The 16,520-nt window shown below is 36.8% G+C and overlaps 1 protein-coding gene and 1 pseudogene across 2 annotated transcripts in view; both read left to right on the top strand.

Moving 5' to 3' along the window:
- Nucleotides 1-16,520, top strand: part of SPAG16 (sperm associated antigen 16) — a 1,016,466-nt gene that overhangs the window by 351,109 nt on the left and 648,837 nt on the right. The window lies entirely within an intron of this gene.
- On the top strand, nt 7,799-9,338 carry LOC144617248 (formin-1 pseudogene; annotated as a pseudogene).

The following is a 16,520-nucleotide window of genomic DNA, read 5'->3' as shown; positions in this document are numbered from 1 at the left end:
GAGAAGATGGGGCTGTAGATAAGGACAAGATCATGGAGAGTCCTGAGGCCATTTTTGGTAGTTTTGTTTTTATTCACAGAGCAAAAGATTTAAGCAGTACAAAAAAGAGATGATAGCAGCTTAGACAAGAGTAGTGATAATGACTATGAAGAGATGTCAGTGGGAATAAGGAAGGGGACTTAAAATTATAAATAAACTACAAAAAAGCAAGCTTACTCAAGGACATTACTCCAAAAGTTTTCTCCTCCCTTTTACCAATAATTTTTCAAACTATATTGGGTCATTTTCTTTAGCATCAAAGCATACTGCTTCTTCCATCTATTTCTTTTTTGGTTGTTGGCAACAGATTAATTAAGATATAGTTGATAAATAATGTACATATTAAAAATGTAAAATTTAATAATTTGGACTGATTTACCATGAAACTAATACCATGATGAAAATAATGAACATATATCCAAGCCCAAAAGTTTTCTGGTGCCCCAGTATGAAGACACCCTTTATCTCTGGTAATATTCCTTTCTCTGAAATCTATTTTGTCTAATATTAATATACCCACTCCAGTTTTCATTTGCTTATTGTTAACATGCATCATTTTCTGTTGTTTTGTTTTTCACTTATTTGTATCTTTGCATTAAAGTGTGTTCCTTGGAGCACCTGAATGACTCAGTCATTTGAGCATCTGACTCAATGATCTTGGCTCAGGTTATGATCTCAGTGTTGTGAAACTGAGCCCCACGTTGGGTTCTACACTGAGTGTGGATCCTGCTTAAGATTTTCTCTCTCTTCCTCCCTCTCTCTCTTTTTATCTCTTTCTCCCTCACCCACTTGCATGTGCATGCATGCACACTTTGTCAAATATAAATAAATAAATAAATAAATAAATAAATAAATAATAAGTGGGTTCCTTGCAGAGAGCAAATCATTGGGATTTGCTTTCTTATCTAATCAGATAATATTTGCCTTTTAATTGGGAATATTGAGTTTATTTATGTTTAGTTTGATTATTGGCATAGTTAAATATTAGTCAACTCTTTGCTACTTGCCTTATGTTTGTCTCCTTTGTTCTTTGCATTTTTCTCCCTTTCTTTGCCTTCTTTGGGACTGAGCATTTTTATTATTCCACTTCATGTATATTGCTGGTTTATTAGCTATTATTCTTTAGTTATTTTAGTGATTGTTTTTACCTTGAAGTAATATTAAGTGATGTACCACTTCACATACACTTGTTAAGTATAAGCTTGTAAGTAGCCTGTAAGAATATGTCTTACATTTCTCTTCTCCTAACCTTTCTGTTACTATTGCTATGCTTAGTATTTTACACATGTCAAAAAACTCACATAAGTTATCTTTGCAATATATTTAAATACTAAGTTCTGGATTGATTTTGACTGATATGTTTTTCTCTTCATTATGGTTCAGATTTTCTTACTTCTTTGCATATCTGGTAATTTTTTATTGTATGCCAGGCATTGTGATTTTTACCTTTGGGTGCTAGATATTTTTGTGATCCTATAAACATTCTTTAGCTTTATTCTGGGAAATGGTTAAGTTACTTTAACATAGTTTGATTCTTTTGGGTCCTATTTTTAAACTTAGGTAGAAACAGAACAGTATTTAGTTCTGGGCTTTTGTTCCACAGGTAAGATCTTTCTGAGTATTCTACTCAACTATCCCCATGAATTAAGAAGTTTCCTTGTCTGAAAAACACTTAACTATTCCCAGCCCTGTGTGAGCTCTGAATATTGTTTCTTCTAATTCCTTCAGGTGGTTATTCTCATAGCCTTGGGTTGTTTCCACACAACATGCACTCATCAGTGTACCTAGCTGTTAACTCAAGGAGAACTGTGTGCACACTTCTGAAGTTTTCTTGCTGATGTTCTCTTCACTATGCTAACCTACAGAGCCTAGCTACCTTGGCCTCTTCAGACTCCTAGCTGTGTCTTCTACTGGAAAGATCGCTCATACTTATATAACTTATTTTTTCCTTTAAACCTTTTCCAATCCGGCTTCACTCCTTCTGAACTTCTTATCAAGTCACCAATGACCATCACTGTGCTAAAACTTGTGGTAGATTCGCTCTGAGTGATCTGGCCCCCATAATGTTTAACCTCATCTTTTACTAATTTTCCCTTCACTCAGTCAATTATAGCTCTTTTTAATTCCTTAAACCTGGTATGCACAGTTTTGCCTTAGAGCATTTACACTGGCTCTTCCATCTGCTTAAAGAATCTTTGTTCAGATATCTGCCTACCTAACTCACTCCTCTTTTTTAACACTTACATTTTCAGCAAGCCTGATCATCTTACTTAAAATTGCAACCACTTCTTATGAGAACCAGTATCTAAAGATGATCCTCAATTACCTTTGTGTAGCCTCTCCACCTTGAATCTGTGACTCATTTCTAATTAATAGAATATATCAGATGAGACAATCTAGAATTTCTGAGGCTGAGTCAGAGGAAGCTTTGCAGGTTCTCTTTTGGTTTATTGAAATAATAACTCTCAAGATTGTCACTGAGAGATCACTCTCTCTCAGAATCTAGCCTCCATGTTGTGATGCCAGATCACATGGAAAGGTCACTTATAGCTCTTTGGTAAGTAACCTTAGCTGACTTTAGCTGCTGGCCATGTGAGTGAGCCATCTTGGACCTCTAGCCCAAACAAAAGCCCTGACTAATATCTTTCTGCAATCACATGAGAAATCCAAGCAGAACCAAATGAACCCAGTTAAAACACCATACTATAGAAAGGTAATAATAAATTGTTTTAAACCACTAGATTTTGGAGTAGTTTGTAGTCAAGACTGACTGAAAACTCTTTTGCCTATTTAATTTGAAATCCCCTTCTCTACTTTTCCTTTTTCCTCAGAGCAATTATTATTCTTTAAAAGATTGTATGATTTACCAATTTATTATGTTTAGTATTCACTTTAGACTGGCTATCCCCACCTAATTAAAACTCTAAAAGGATAGCAATCTGCTTTTTTCCATAATATATGTCAGTTATCCAGAACAGTATGCCTGGTGTACAGTAGGTAGGGATCAATAAATGTCTGTAGAAAGCATGAATGAATAAGGTAGTATTCCATCATAAAAAAGTTAAACAAAAATCTTTCTAGAGATAATCACAAATTCACCTTAAATGTGGCACATCCCCAAAACCAAAATGCTAAAATAATATATCAATGGACATCACAGAATGTCTTCTAAATTAGGGACTTATAAATAGTGAACTGAAAGGTAACTGTTAGGAAAAATAGAAACTACTTGAAATTATTTTCAAATATTAGAACATTGTCAGACTCTTGGTAGTGATTTTATATTAATATAAAATTTTGTACCATCGTCATGAACAAAAGACCTAAATATTTTTATTCAAAAGTGACAAAACAAAATTGAAATTGAAAAGGATATAGCCACAATTTTTTAACAGAAGGCTTTGTTGCGGTACCTTTTTTGAGTGATTAAAAAGTTAACATAGTTTGAGTTATACATGTTTATTGACATCAGTTTGGCATTATTTAATGGAATGCCTGCTGGAGATGGACTTGCATCTGTGCTCAAAATACATAAAATATATTTTAAAAAAAGAAAAAGGAGAGACATTGATTTATTATGTTTGGTGTGCAAACACAGCTCAAATTGCTTTTTGTGAAAGAGTGATGTCTTACTGTTTCTTTTAAGACATTTTATCTTGAAAACTATATTTCAATACTTAGTTAAGTAAGTGATATGAAGAATGGCTATGAGTTTTTAAGGAAAAAAAATACTTTTTAAGAGTGTTCACTGAAGACTTTTTTAAACTATAGGGTCTGAATTTTAAAATCATTTAGGTAGATTTATTTTTGAATATATAATGAATCTTGACATCATTGTAAAAGGATCATCAGTATTTGACTTCTAATTCAGATAATAACATACACTCTTAAGCAAACTATAACAAAGAAGAATGCCAAACATGCTTCTATAAGCTTGGAATATATGTAAATTTTATATTAATCCTCTTTGACTCCTTCTCAACTTGAACATCTTACAAGTCTGATTGGGCAATTTATCAATTCTCATGCTCAATGAATTTAGTCATTGGGCACATGCAACTTAAAGCAATGAGGCATAACTGTTGAGGGTGTATAGAAATGTCAGTTTGGATGGATAGCACAGAATCAGCATACAGATTTAGATGTCATAACGTGAAAAAAAGGGCAAAGGTTAAAATCTAGCTTATATTTGGAGCGAAACTGAAGCTCTATGGCAACACACTGAAACTCAAGTTTTACATGTTTGCTTTATGGGCAGGAACATATCCATTTATTTATCTTTGCACCATACAATCTGCACATTAAAGGGAAAAAAAAAAACAACAACACAAAACAATGGCATTAAACAAGAATACATGACGTTGTTTGCTAAATAATTTAGCGTTATTTTAAAGTGCTAACAGATTCTAATCTAACATTACCCTTATCCTATATTCTTTTCCTTATAGAATGGAGTATCATGACAACTAGGTATTAAGTGAAGTCAATAAAATGCCAAGTTGCCACTGTGACAATGATTTATATACAGAGTGACTTGACATTATATAGTTTTTGGTGGCAGACCATATCTTTAGTGTGATGCTAAATAGTTGCTTTTGTAGTTTTAATTCAAGGAAACCAAATGCACAGGGCCTGAGAGAGGGTAAAAATGAGTGAAGTGGATATAACGGGGATTTGTAAGTCCTACCTAAACGGACAGCCACCACTCACCTCTACTAGATAGTTGCCATGCTAGAATGTGGGCCCAGGAATGCCAGGTATTTTATTCATGAAATAAAAGTTAGAAATAAGGATTTATCATTTCAAATCACCTACTAATAAGTACTGAAATTTACTTCATTCTTTTGTGCTGTATGCAAGGCAAAACAAACAAACAAACAAAAAACCGAACACACACAAGTATCTGCATATTAAAATTGGCCCACAGTTTACTAGTTGGAGGTTAAGCTCTTACACTAACTTTTTCCAAAACGTGACCATTATGAGAAACTCTGTAAACTTTCTTCACTTTCCCCATCTACCAAATTATCTGCACTAGCAAGGTAGCAAAGAAAAAAGTGCTGTATTTCTATCTTAGGCTATTTCCTTCAACTACGCTCAGTGTACCAGCTGCCAAAGCCTCCCCATTTTTCATTCTTTCATTTTATATCTATTTATTATTGGCTTTGTACCTGGTATTGTTTTAGGTTCTTGGGTCACAGCAATGAATAACATATCTTAATACCCTATTCTCAGAAAGCTTATATTCTATAGGAGGAGATGATCAGTTGATAGGAAAATATGATTAGTTTCATTTAGTAATTAATGCTTCGAAGAGTATTAAGACAAGGTCATCTATTAGATAATGGGTACCTGAGGGGGTCCTTTTATTTTTATTTTTAAACATTTTTTATTTAAATCCAGTTGGTTAACAAACCATATAATATTAGTTTCAGGTGTACAATGCAGTGTTCAACACCTTCCACCCAACACCCAGTGTTCATCACAACAAGTGCACTCCTTCATCCCCATCACCCACTTAACCCACCCCCCACTCACCTACCTGCTGGCAACCATCAGTTTGTTCTCTACAGTCAAGAGTCTGCTTCTTGGTTTGTCTCTCTCTTGCTTTTTTTCCCCCTTTGCTCATATTTTCTCTTTCTTAAATTCCATGTATGAATGAAATCATATGGTATTTGTCTTCCTCTGAATTATTTTGCTTAGCACAATATGCTCTAGCTCCATCCATGTCATTGCAAATGGCAAGATTTAATATTTAGAAAAATGTTTATTTATTTGAGAGAGAAAAAGAGAGAGCGCACATGAGCTAGGGAGGGACAGAGGGAGAAAAGAGAGAGACTCCCAAGCAGACTCTGTGCTTTCAGTGAAGAACCTGACATGGGCTGGGTCCCACACACAGTGAGATCATGACCTGAGCCGAAATCAAGAGTCGGATGCTTAACTGACTGAGCTAGCCAGGTGCCCTTCATTCTTTTTAAAGATAAAGTTGCAATCAGAGTTAAGTTTTGGGTATGTTAAATCTGAGATGCTTATTAGACCTGCACGTGGAGGCATTTAATTGGCGGTTGGAAATACGAGTTGCAAGTTCAGAAGAGAGGTCAACACTGGCCATTAATATTTTAGAACCAATAGCATTTGGGCTGTAAAGCCATGGGACCAGGTGAAATAATTTAAGGAGAAATTATAGAGAGGAAAAAAAGGGAAAAATTCAGGACATACGAGAGCACTCTAATATTTAGATAAAAGAAGAAGTTAGATAATAGAAGAATCAATGAAAGGAACTGAGAAATGCCTAGCGAGATAGTAGAAGTGGCAAGAAAGAGTGATGTGACAGAAACCAAGAAAAAATAGTTCAAGAAGAAGTGAATGGCCAACTGTTTAGCTGAGAGATCCAGTAAAATTAAAACAGTAAATAGCTATTGAAGTTAGCATTGCAGCAAGGGGCCATTTGTTACAAGAGCTACTTCAGTTGAATGATGGAGTCATAGAGGGAGAGACTGACTCTGATTGCAACTTTATCTTAAAAGTATTCTTTTATTTTCCTCAATTCAGTGAATGATACCACAAAATTACTCAAGTGGAAAGGAAAAAATCAGAACTAGAAATTATTCTTTTTTCTTTCTTTTACTTACTTCCTGTATCAAATGGATCAACAAGTGTTTTTGGTTCTATCTTCTAAACATATCCTTAATCTGCCAATCATTATTTTCCTTTCTCTGTGAAGCAGAAAAGACAGACAACAGACAGCTCTCCTAATAAGCTTATTGTGAAGGGGAACCAAGATGAGGAATAATAGCTGCAAAGAAGTATGCTTAGAAAAGCTGGTTTTCTAAAGTAAGAAGATTCTAGAATATGTATGCTGCTAGGATTTGAGTTGGTATAGATGATGCAGGAGAGCAGAGAATTGCAGGAGCCAAGTTCATGAGAAGTGAGTGGCAGTGGGAGCAAGACACAAATAGAGATGTTTGATATGAACAGGGACATTTCATTTATTGCAAGAAAAAAAAAACTAGAAAAGGGTGGATACAAGTCTAGTTACAGGTAGGTAGGTACATTTTGTAATGAAAATGGGGAAGCTTTATACTGAATCTATTTTATCAGGGTCATTGAGAGGAGAGAATAAGTGGAAAAGGGATGAGGTTAGAGGAGGTAAGGGCATCACTGGACAAAGAAGTATTCTTGAAATACTCATTTTGGATAGTGTCAGACTAAGTATACAGTGTAGTGGGGTTGTGGAGCATTAAAGAATGCCATTTTCCATTTATGGTCATATATTTACAGTGAGTCAAGAGAGCATTATTGTACATTATAAGGTTTGCACCACGTGGTAGGCTGAATGATGGTCCTCCCAGATATCTAGGTTCTAATCTCTGGAGCCTATGAATGTTACCTTATATGAAAAGAGGAACTTTGTAGATGTGATTACATTAAGGATCTTGTTATAGATTATTTTGGATTTACTCAATCTGACCTAAATGTAATCACATTATTAATATTACAATGATCTTATCAGAGGGAGGCAGAAGGAGATTTTATCAAAAAAAAAAAAAGAGGAGAAAGTGATATGATGAGAATAAATTTATCTTATTTTATGCCATTAGGTTTGTGGTCCTTTGTTATAGCAGCAATAAGAAACTAATACTGCCATACTTTGAAGGCAGAGAAGATGATACAAAACTGAAATGGAAATAAAAGCCTAAGGATGCCTCTGGCTTTGTTTTTTATTTGGTCTCATGACTCCATTTTGAAGATAAGGAGAATGCTGTTCAGGAAGAAGCCTGACCACAGCCCCACTGAGCAGTACAATAGGACTCTGGGCAGACTCTAAGCTCTCTGGCCACCCCCAAAGACAAGACACCAGAAAAAGTGGGATTGAAGTACACTGAAGCAGAATGTCAAGCTTCTATTTTACACTTGAAGAAGGAACGTGAAGAAGTAATTGAAAATCTACAGGCTTAGTTTGAACTTCAGGCATTTGATATCCAGGGTGAGCATAGAGTGGTTTCTCATGAAAATCTCATGGGGCGCCTGGGTGGCTCAGTCGGTTAAGTGTCTGAATTCAGCTCAGGTCATGGTCTCACGCTTTGTGAGTTTGAGCCTTGCATCAGGCTCTGTGCTGACAGCTCAGAGCCTGGAGCCTGCTTCGGATTCTGTGTGTCTCTCTCTCTACTCCTCTCCTGCTCATGCTCTGTTTCTCTCTCTCAAAAACAAATAAACATTAAAAAAAATCTCAAACACAAGAAACAACACTGATGGGGAAGAGGATGTGAAGAGATGAGAGATGCTTGTATTTCCATTGACCATGACCGTTCTCCAAAGACCTACAAAAAATGTGTGCATCCAGACAGAGACTTTCTTCAAACCCTGTGAATTTGAGGGGAAGATAACCAGAGAATACCTAAAAAGCTGAATGTCTCATCTTTAAGCCAACGGTCTCCCCCAAATGACAACAAAGACTTCCAGATACCATTTCAGTCTGTGGAAGGCATCTCACTGAGTCAGCAAAAGGCATCACCTCCCCCTCCCACACCACCCCTACCAACAGCCATCCTTCCCTTCCCCCTCTTCTTCTCCTACCTGGATGTGGACCTCTGCCACCAATACCTCCACTACCACTTGTGAGAGCTGGACCACCACCACCTCCACCACCTCCTCTACCTCCAAGTGCTGGTCTTCCTCCACCTCCTCCTCTGTCACCACTTCCCAACTCCCCTGCCCTACCCAACAGTGAGGGCACTTCTTTCTGCTCCAACACCCCCAGGACTTAAACTCCCATCTCCTCCTGAACTCTTCAGAATTGGTCCTTCTTCCAGTCAATGTCTTTGAAAGTCAGTCATTGAGCCAAGTTGTCCTGTGAAGCCTTTGTACTGGGTTAGAATACAAATAAATGATAAAAGCCCAAATACTACACCCACCTTATGGGATTCCTTAAAAGAACCTGATATTTACGATAATAGTGAATTTGAGTATTTATTCTCCAAAGACACAACTCAGCAGAAGAAAGAACTTCTATCAGAGACCTATGAGAAAAAGAGCAAGGCCAAATTAAAAAAAAAATCAAGTTATTGGATGGAAAATGATCTCAAACTATGGGAATCTTGATATCTAGTTTACATTTAGAAATGAAGAATTGTATTTAGAATTGCATTTTAAATGTGGATGACTCTGTGGTTAATCTGGAGACCCTGACTGTCTTATATAAAAATAGAGCCCAAGAGGATAAATTGATTAAAATAAGAGAGCCACACGAGACATCCAAAGAAGAAGAATTGAAGTTGCTGGATAAACCTGAGCAGTAAGGACAATTGAACACTTTTCTGTTAAGCCAAAAGGAGACGAGCAATCTCTGTTTTCTTGCCTCCCAGCTCTGAATAATTGCACCTAAACTGTGCAGTGAGCTAAGTCATAACACCATCATCCCCGTGATCTACTGCATGCAGCAGAATGACCTGACTGCCGGGAAAAGCAGCCAGGAAATTTGTGCTGCTGGATATAATATGTCTTAGCCCCTGTCCCCATCCCTAATGATTCCCCTTTCTCATTCTAGCAACTTGTTAATTCCTCCTAGACTAAATATTCTGGCCAAAAGGGTAACTGAGGAAGGAAGCAGTCATTCATTGCTCTAAGGTTCCACTGATGCAGTTAAAAAGACGATGTCAGAGTCACATATTTCAATTGATTTTTCTAAATGTTGTATCCAGTAATTGTAGCCTGAATGCACCAGATTTCTCCCAAATCTCTCCATCTATTATACCCACATTACATGTGACCTTTTCATCCTCTTTGTATATGCTTGTTTTTCTCTCCAGTCGCTATCTATAGTTGTTTGTTCTATGGTTTGGGTTGTTGTTTCACAGCCTTTGAAAACCTAGAACTCTAATGAGTAAATAAGTAACCCTTGGCTTGGCGGGGGCTCTTGGGGTCTGGAAACCACAGGTAAGTGTATGGGGCTCTGCAGCCCCTGGGCCATGCCATCCATCTTTTCACAGTCCAGGACTGAGAATGTGGAATGGGTCCAGAATAGACAGAGGGATCCTTTGCCTATTATTACCTTGAGTGCTTCTGTCCACTTGAGGCCACTTTTCTCAGTCTGGAGATGGGGCCAGGTATAGAAAACAAAGAAGAAACTAAGCAGTTAGGTTTAGGATAACAAGTAAGCCCTAGAGACATCTAAGTTGCTATGACTACCTTGAAACTTTTATGCCTTGCCCTTAGGTCCACTGGAATGCCTCACTCCCCTTGGATGCCTGGGCATTCAGGTCCAAAAAAACATCTCTAAATGACTGGGTAGGGGATCTCTAGGTTTATCCAGTTATTGATAAGCCTTCATGATAATTTGGGGAACCTTAGATGAATTGTTCTCACATACAGCATAGGCCAGGAACCACTCCCCACCTTCTGCTCCAAATTAGTTCATGAAGCCTAGGAATATTTGAATCACTGCAAATTGGGTTATAATATAATATAATATAATATAATATAATATAATATAATATAATATTATATAATCCCCACTAAGAAAAAAAAAAGAAACTTATATACTCCATTAATTAGTTAATTAATTAGTCTTCCTTTGTATCTTTAGTGTCTCCCTTATACCAGGTTATTTCCTATTAGTATGTAAAAAACATATTTATAAGTCTTCTTTAAAAAATAACAATAAACGATAACAAACAATTTTTTAGCTTCACATGCTCAGTTTTAGCTACCAATCTGTTTGATAGAGTCCTTTTTACAACTAAAGGTTTTTATTTTTATCTTCTCTTCCCCAACTTTAATTTGTTCCTGAATCTTCTGCCAACAGTCTTCAACTTTTTACTCTAATAAATTGCTCTCAGTTTTCAGCAACATGCTTTTCTTGCTAATTCCAGTGTACCCTGTTCACTTGATTTGTCTCACCTTTTGGTTCGTCAATTGACTTCCCCATTCTAGTGATAGATATTCTCTTTTCTTGGGTTCTACAATACCACCTTTTTTTTTTTAGTTACTATTTTTCCCTTTTTGTTTATTCTTTTTCATGGGCTACACTTCTAAATTTTTGTCCCTAGTGTCCTTAGCACAGCTCTATTTTCTTCTTATTCTGTACTCTCTCCTTGAGTAATCTTAGTTTCTTCCAGAACTTTCATTACAATCTATATACTGATCACTCTACATTTTCTATCTAACATTCAGAGTACTCCACTGGTCAAATATACTCTGTTCCTTTACACCTTACTGTCACACTGAGATGCCCTGAGTTGGAGTGACAGCCTTGGTTGTCCCACTGCACAGCGCATTCACACTAGATTGTGATGATTCAATTCAGAGCTGAACTGAATTTGAGTCTGACTTTGCTCCTTTCTGATCTGCAATAGCTTGGGCAAATGATTTGCCATCTTAGGCTGTAAAATAGTAAAACTCCTGTAAACAGTGATGATTACATGAAATAATGCACACCAAGTATAAGGCATGGTACCTGGCACATGGTAGGGGATTAATCAATGTTAGCAATTATTAGTACTGCTAGTTTTCTCCTTTTCTTCTCTAAGTAATGCCTCTGCTGGTAACTACTACCATGGCACTTGTGTTTTGTAGTACTGTTGTGTGGTAGTTGCTCATCTCTTCCACTTCGGATGTTCACAGCCCACCACTGCCACCCTCACTCCTCCTTGCCTCTCCATCACTTTCCTTGTCACTACCACACTCTTATTTTTCAGAGAGTGTTGTCGCTGTCACTCTCCTCTTCTTTTTTCCTTCATCAGTGAATTTGCAAATCTCAACAGTTTAGACCACTCTTTAAGACATCTTCCTCATTGCCAGGTTCTGCTCCTTAGTTTTCATAGTTGATATTTCTCATTATTATTTATAATAAAATTGGAAAAGGAATGATCAAGAGCAGGCCTGCAGGCTTCCCTTAACTGAGGACAGCCTGGCAATGAAATTTTCTGAAAATATGGTAGTGATGGTCCACCAGCAAACACTAATGGTATCTGCTATTGGGAGAGTCCTTATCAATGGACTGCCCTAGCAAAATGTGTAGGATGCTTATGGGAAACACACCTAGAATCTATGAATTTATGTGGCACGGCCCCCTGGAGATGCCATGTATACTATGGCACACTCCTAATATAAAACGGAGATGTTTCATGCTAAAATACCGCCCTTTTGGGTAAGTCAAATGACCGTACAAATCTCTTAGAAGCTTCATTTGTTCATATGGGCCAGTGTGTCCTGAATGGTAAGAAAGGCCTGGGAAGTTGTGTTAGTCATTGTGCATATTTCCCTGCTTTGCCTATGCTGTTTGATTACATATATCCTTGAAATCATTAGTAAAACTTGTTACTAGGTAAATTTATGATTTGTGTGAATCTAATTTGACACTCAAATCTGTGTGTTTTCTCAATAAATATGGTGGTATTTGAGATGATTGGAGTTGCTAGAAAACTTCTCTCTAGGTATCTGAGTCAATATTAGGCTATGATTCTAACATAATTGTCTGTAATAGTTACAGTTCCCTTTGAAGCAATACATTGTCACATGCAATTCAGTGATTAAATGTATATACGTGTATAATGCAATATATTATCAATATCTATATCTCTGGGTCTGCATAGTGCCACAAGAGAGCAAATATCAACTTATCCAATTATTTGCTATTTTAGAGCTTATACAGTTTTTGACTATTAAAAATTAGAAATAAATAATTCACTCATTTAGTCTATAACTATTACGTAAATTATTTACATATAAATATATGTATTTCCTCACTAAAATACATATGAATGAAATTTACAAATAAGGTTAGCTCATTTTCAAAGCATCTCATCCTCTTTTGAAATATCTAGCCTGAACTATTTAGGTATTATTTATGAGATGTTGAAATATAACACACTATATTTGTGTCTTTTTTTAAGTTTTGGCTGTTGCAATGAATATTACATATTTCTTGAGTGTGTTATTTCCGAGACAAATGTGTATTCCATCATATTGTAATTAGGACCACAACATTTCCTAGAACATTGCTTACATCTTAATGAAAGGATAATCATGCTATGAAGCTTATATTTTAGACATTCCATTTATTTCTCTGTGGCTCTTTCACTTTGTAGAAATAATTTTCATTCTTTTTCATTTTTAATGCATCATGTACCAAGTGAAAAAAAAAAAAGATTGTCTAAAATGAAACTGAGTGTTGTCTGTTGATAACAATTCAGGTATCTACATGAAGCCCCTTTTCTCTCCTTTTACAGATTTTAAAAATTCTCCATTTACTTTTATTGAGGATTCCTTGGATATTTCTAAAATTGCTTTTCTTTCTGCATCTTTTAAAAGATGATCTATATGTAGAGAGGATTAGAATCTGTAGGGACATGGAATCTAAGAAACCATCTGGATTCAGAAGAAAGGGGAGTTAATACTAATGACAATGTATAACAACAAGTCTACATTTGTATAGTCCTTTTAACTTTTCAAAATTTTTTAATCAATCATATAATGATACTTCATCATATATCATAATCTAGATCACACAGAAGCTGAGATTTCAACATGTCACCACTTACTGGATTATAAGGGAGAGCAATTTTACAAAATTAAAATCTCAAAATGGATTTTCTTTTGGCTGTTCTTTGGAAAGACCTGTTTCCTTAGTTGATATGAATCGAGAAGATTAAAATCAGACCTAAATAAAATAATTCCCTCATGGGAGATAAAGTCTGACAGTAAGTAGTGCTGACACCCATTTTCACTAAGGTGGGCTCCTCCCTGGGTTTTGTCATGGACTGTGTTATTGTTCACAATATTGTCCTGCCCTTCTCTGTAGGAAGATTATACCTATCCACAAAATTGAATTCAGATGTACCCATATGGTGTGTGTTGGTCAATGAGATGCAGACAGAAGTGAAGGATGTTACTTTCTGGCAGAAGCTTTAAGAGTTGACACATGCGGGGCGCCTGGGTGGCTCAGTTGGTTAAGTGGCCGACTTCGGCTCAGGTCATGATCTCACGGTCCGTGGGTTCGAGCCCTGCGTCAGGCTCTGTGCTGACAGCTCAGAGCCTGGAGCCTGTTTCGGATTCTGTGTCTCCCTCTCTCTGACCCTCCCCCATTCATGCTCTGTCTCTCTCTGTCTCAAAAATAAATGTTAAAAAAAAAAAAAAAGAGTTGACACATGCTTAGGCATTCTGTATTTTTCCCTCTCCTGTCATGAGGGGACATATTGTGTCCTAAAGGAGATGACATGACAAAGCTGCAGGTAACCAGCAATGGACATGTATGATGAGTGAGAAAGAAACGTTTGAGTTATGTCACTGGTGTGTTGGAGTCGCTCGTTACTGAAGCACAACCTAGACTGGCTTTGCTGATACAAGTTTGTTCAGGTTATTAGGATCTTCACCATCCTGTTCTTTAGTGCTGCTACTTACTCCCCCCCCCCTTTTTTTTTTTAATTATTTACTTTTAAGAGAGAGACCATGAGCAGGGGAGGGGCAGAGAGAGACGAGGATAGAGCATCCGAAGCAGGCTCTGTGCTGACAGCAGACTGCCCCATGTGGAGCCGGAACTCAAGAACCGTGAAATCATGACCTGAGCAGGACTCGTTGCCCAGTTGTGAGGACCAGCTGTTAACACCTCCAGGTCCACCTCAGCCTGAGCTGGAGTCATCTTCTCCGCAGAGTAGCCTCAGTAAGTGACTAAGCCAGAATATGGTGCAAGGACTTAGCCATCTCTTTTCAACAGGGGACTTCTCTACTGGGTGATCTCTGTTCTGAGGCTCCCAGTTGGGCTGGCAGAGACTCTGTCAGGTCTGCACTGCTGTCTGGCAGTTCCTCCTGCCCAATCCTGCTTTCTCCTGTTTCTTCACAGATACTACTTTCCAAAATAATTTGTACTCCTCACTTTGGCTTGGCATCTGCTTCTCAGAGGAACTAGCTTGCACAACATTTACCTATCTTATGAGAATGCCTCCTTAGATATAAACAAACAAACCAACAAACAAATCCAAAAAGAATGCCTTCCCCTCTTCTTCTTCCAATGGCTATTCTCTTAAGTGCCTGTCTCCTCTGTCTGTGTTTATTCACTGGGCAGCTTTACCATGAGCAGGATAGTCATGCCTTGACACAAAACGGTAACTTGTATCAGTCATACAACACTATATCTAAGTATATATCCTTGGTTCTGTCAAGATTTTAAAATGAAATGTTCTCCTTGATAATTTTCTCGAGTGTAAAGTGGAGATAATAAAAGTAACTTTTCCATAGAGTTGCAGGAACAATTAAGAGCTACTGCTCCTTAAGTGCTCACTTTTTGTCAGGTTTTACTACTTTGTTTTACTCCCTTAGCAGGTGAGGCTACCAGGGCAAAGAGAGGATTAGTAACACACAGCTAGTAATAGGTTGAGCTGGGACTGAAGTCTAGACAGTGACATCACAGCCCATTATTTTAACCACACAGCTCTACTCTTTCTCAATGAACTTTGTGAAGAACTTAGCAACATGCCAGCCATGGATTTAAGCTCACCATTTGTTGGAGTTGGCATTCTATAAGTATTTAATATTATGATTTATTTATTTTTCAAGTGGAAAAAATTATTTGACTATAATTTGAAAAAAAAAGGGCAGTTTAAAAAAAGCCAATTCAGTGAATGTTGACTTTATTTTGACGGCACTGAGTTATTGAAGAGTATTAAGGTGGGACTGACATTCAGTTTTATATGTTAAAAAGGGGACTCTATCTGTAGTATGGTCAATGAATTGAATGTGGCCATGAATGTAGGTAAGGAAATGGTGGAATTTTTCAGACTAAAGATGAGGGCAGCATGAACTATTGTAGCAGCAACAGGAATTGAAAAAAAAATTGAAACAAAATTTAGGAAACTCAAATTTTGACTTAACCTTTACACTAAATTGTGTCACATTAGTCTGGACGTTTAATCCATCTGGACTTCAGTTTACTCGTTGGATGTGGTAAATACTAAAGATTTTTTTCAATTGTATGGTATCTATTAAGAGAGAATGAGGGCGGAAAGTTAGGAGGAAGGGAGGGAAGGAGCAGTGTAGGTGTAATTGTAGGCATGAATATGGTCGAAGAGATTTGGAATAACTTTAAGCTTTGTGTGTTTATGGCATTCTTAAGAAAGCATTTTTTTTTCAGCAAAAAACTGAATAAAGGCCATTTAACTTCCCACTTTATGTTCCTCTAGCTTTCCAATTTACTTTTAAACTCTCTTTACATAATAAACATATTTATATCTAGTTTTCAAAAAGAGAACTTGTAACATCTTAGAACTGTCACTTAATTATGAAGAAAGAAGTCAATCACAGTGGAGATGTTTGGTAATTTAGTGAAACACATTAAGCAAGCTCCCAATAAAGCCAACTCTCCTTTAAAAAAAATCTAGGATATATGCAAATTCCAAAATGTTGTCAATCAGAGAAAATAATTTGCCATAGAGAGTAGTGAGTTGAATCGATATTTCAAATAATACAGATAATTGTAGGGAAAGTAA

Source organism: Panthera onca, chromosome C1 (assembly GCF_046562875.1).
Source record: "Panthera onca isolate mPanOnc1 chromosome C1, mPanOnc1 haplotype 2, whole genome shotgun sequence".
In the NCBI taxonomy this organism is placed as follows: Eukaryota; Metazoa; Chordata; class Mammalia; order Carnivora; family Felidae; genus Panthera; species Panthera onca.
This window is presented reverse-complemented; position numbering and strand designations above follow the sequence as displayed.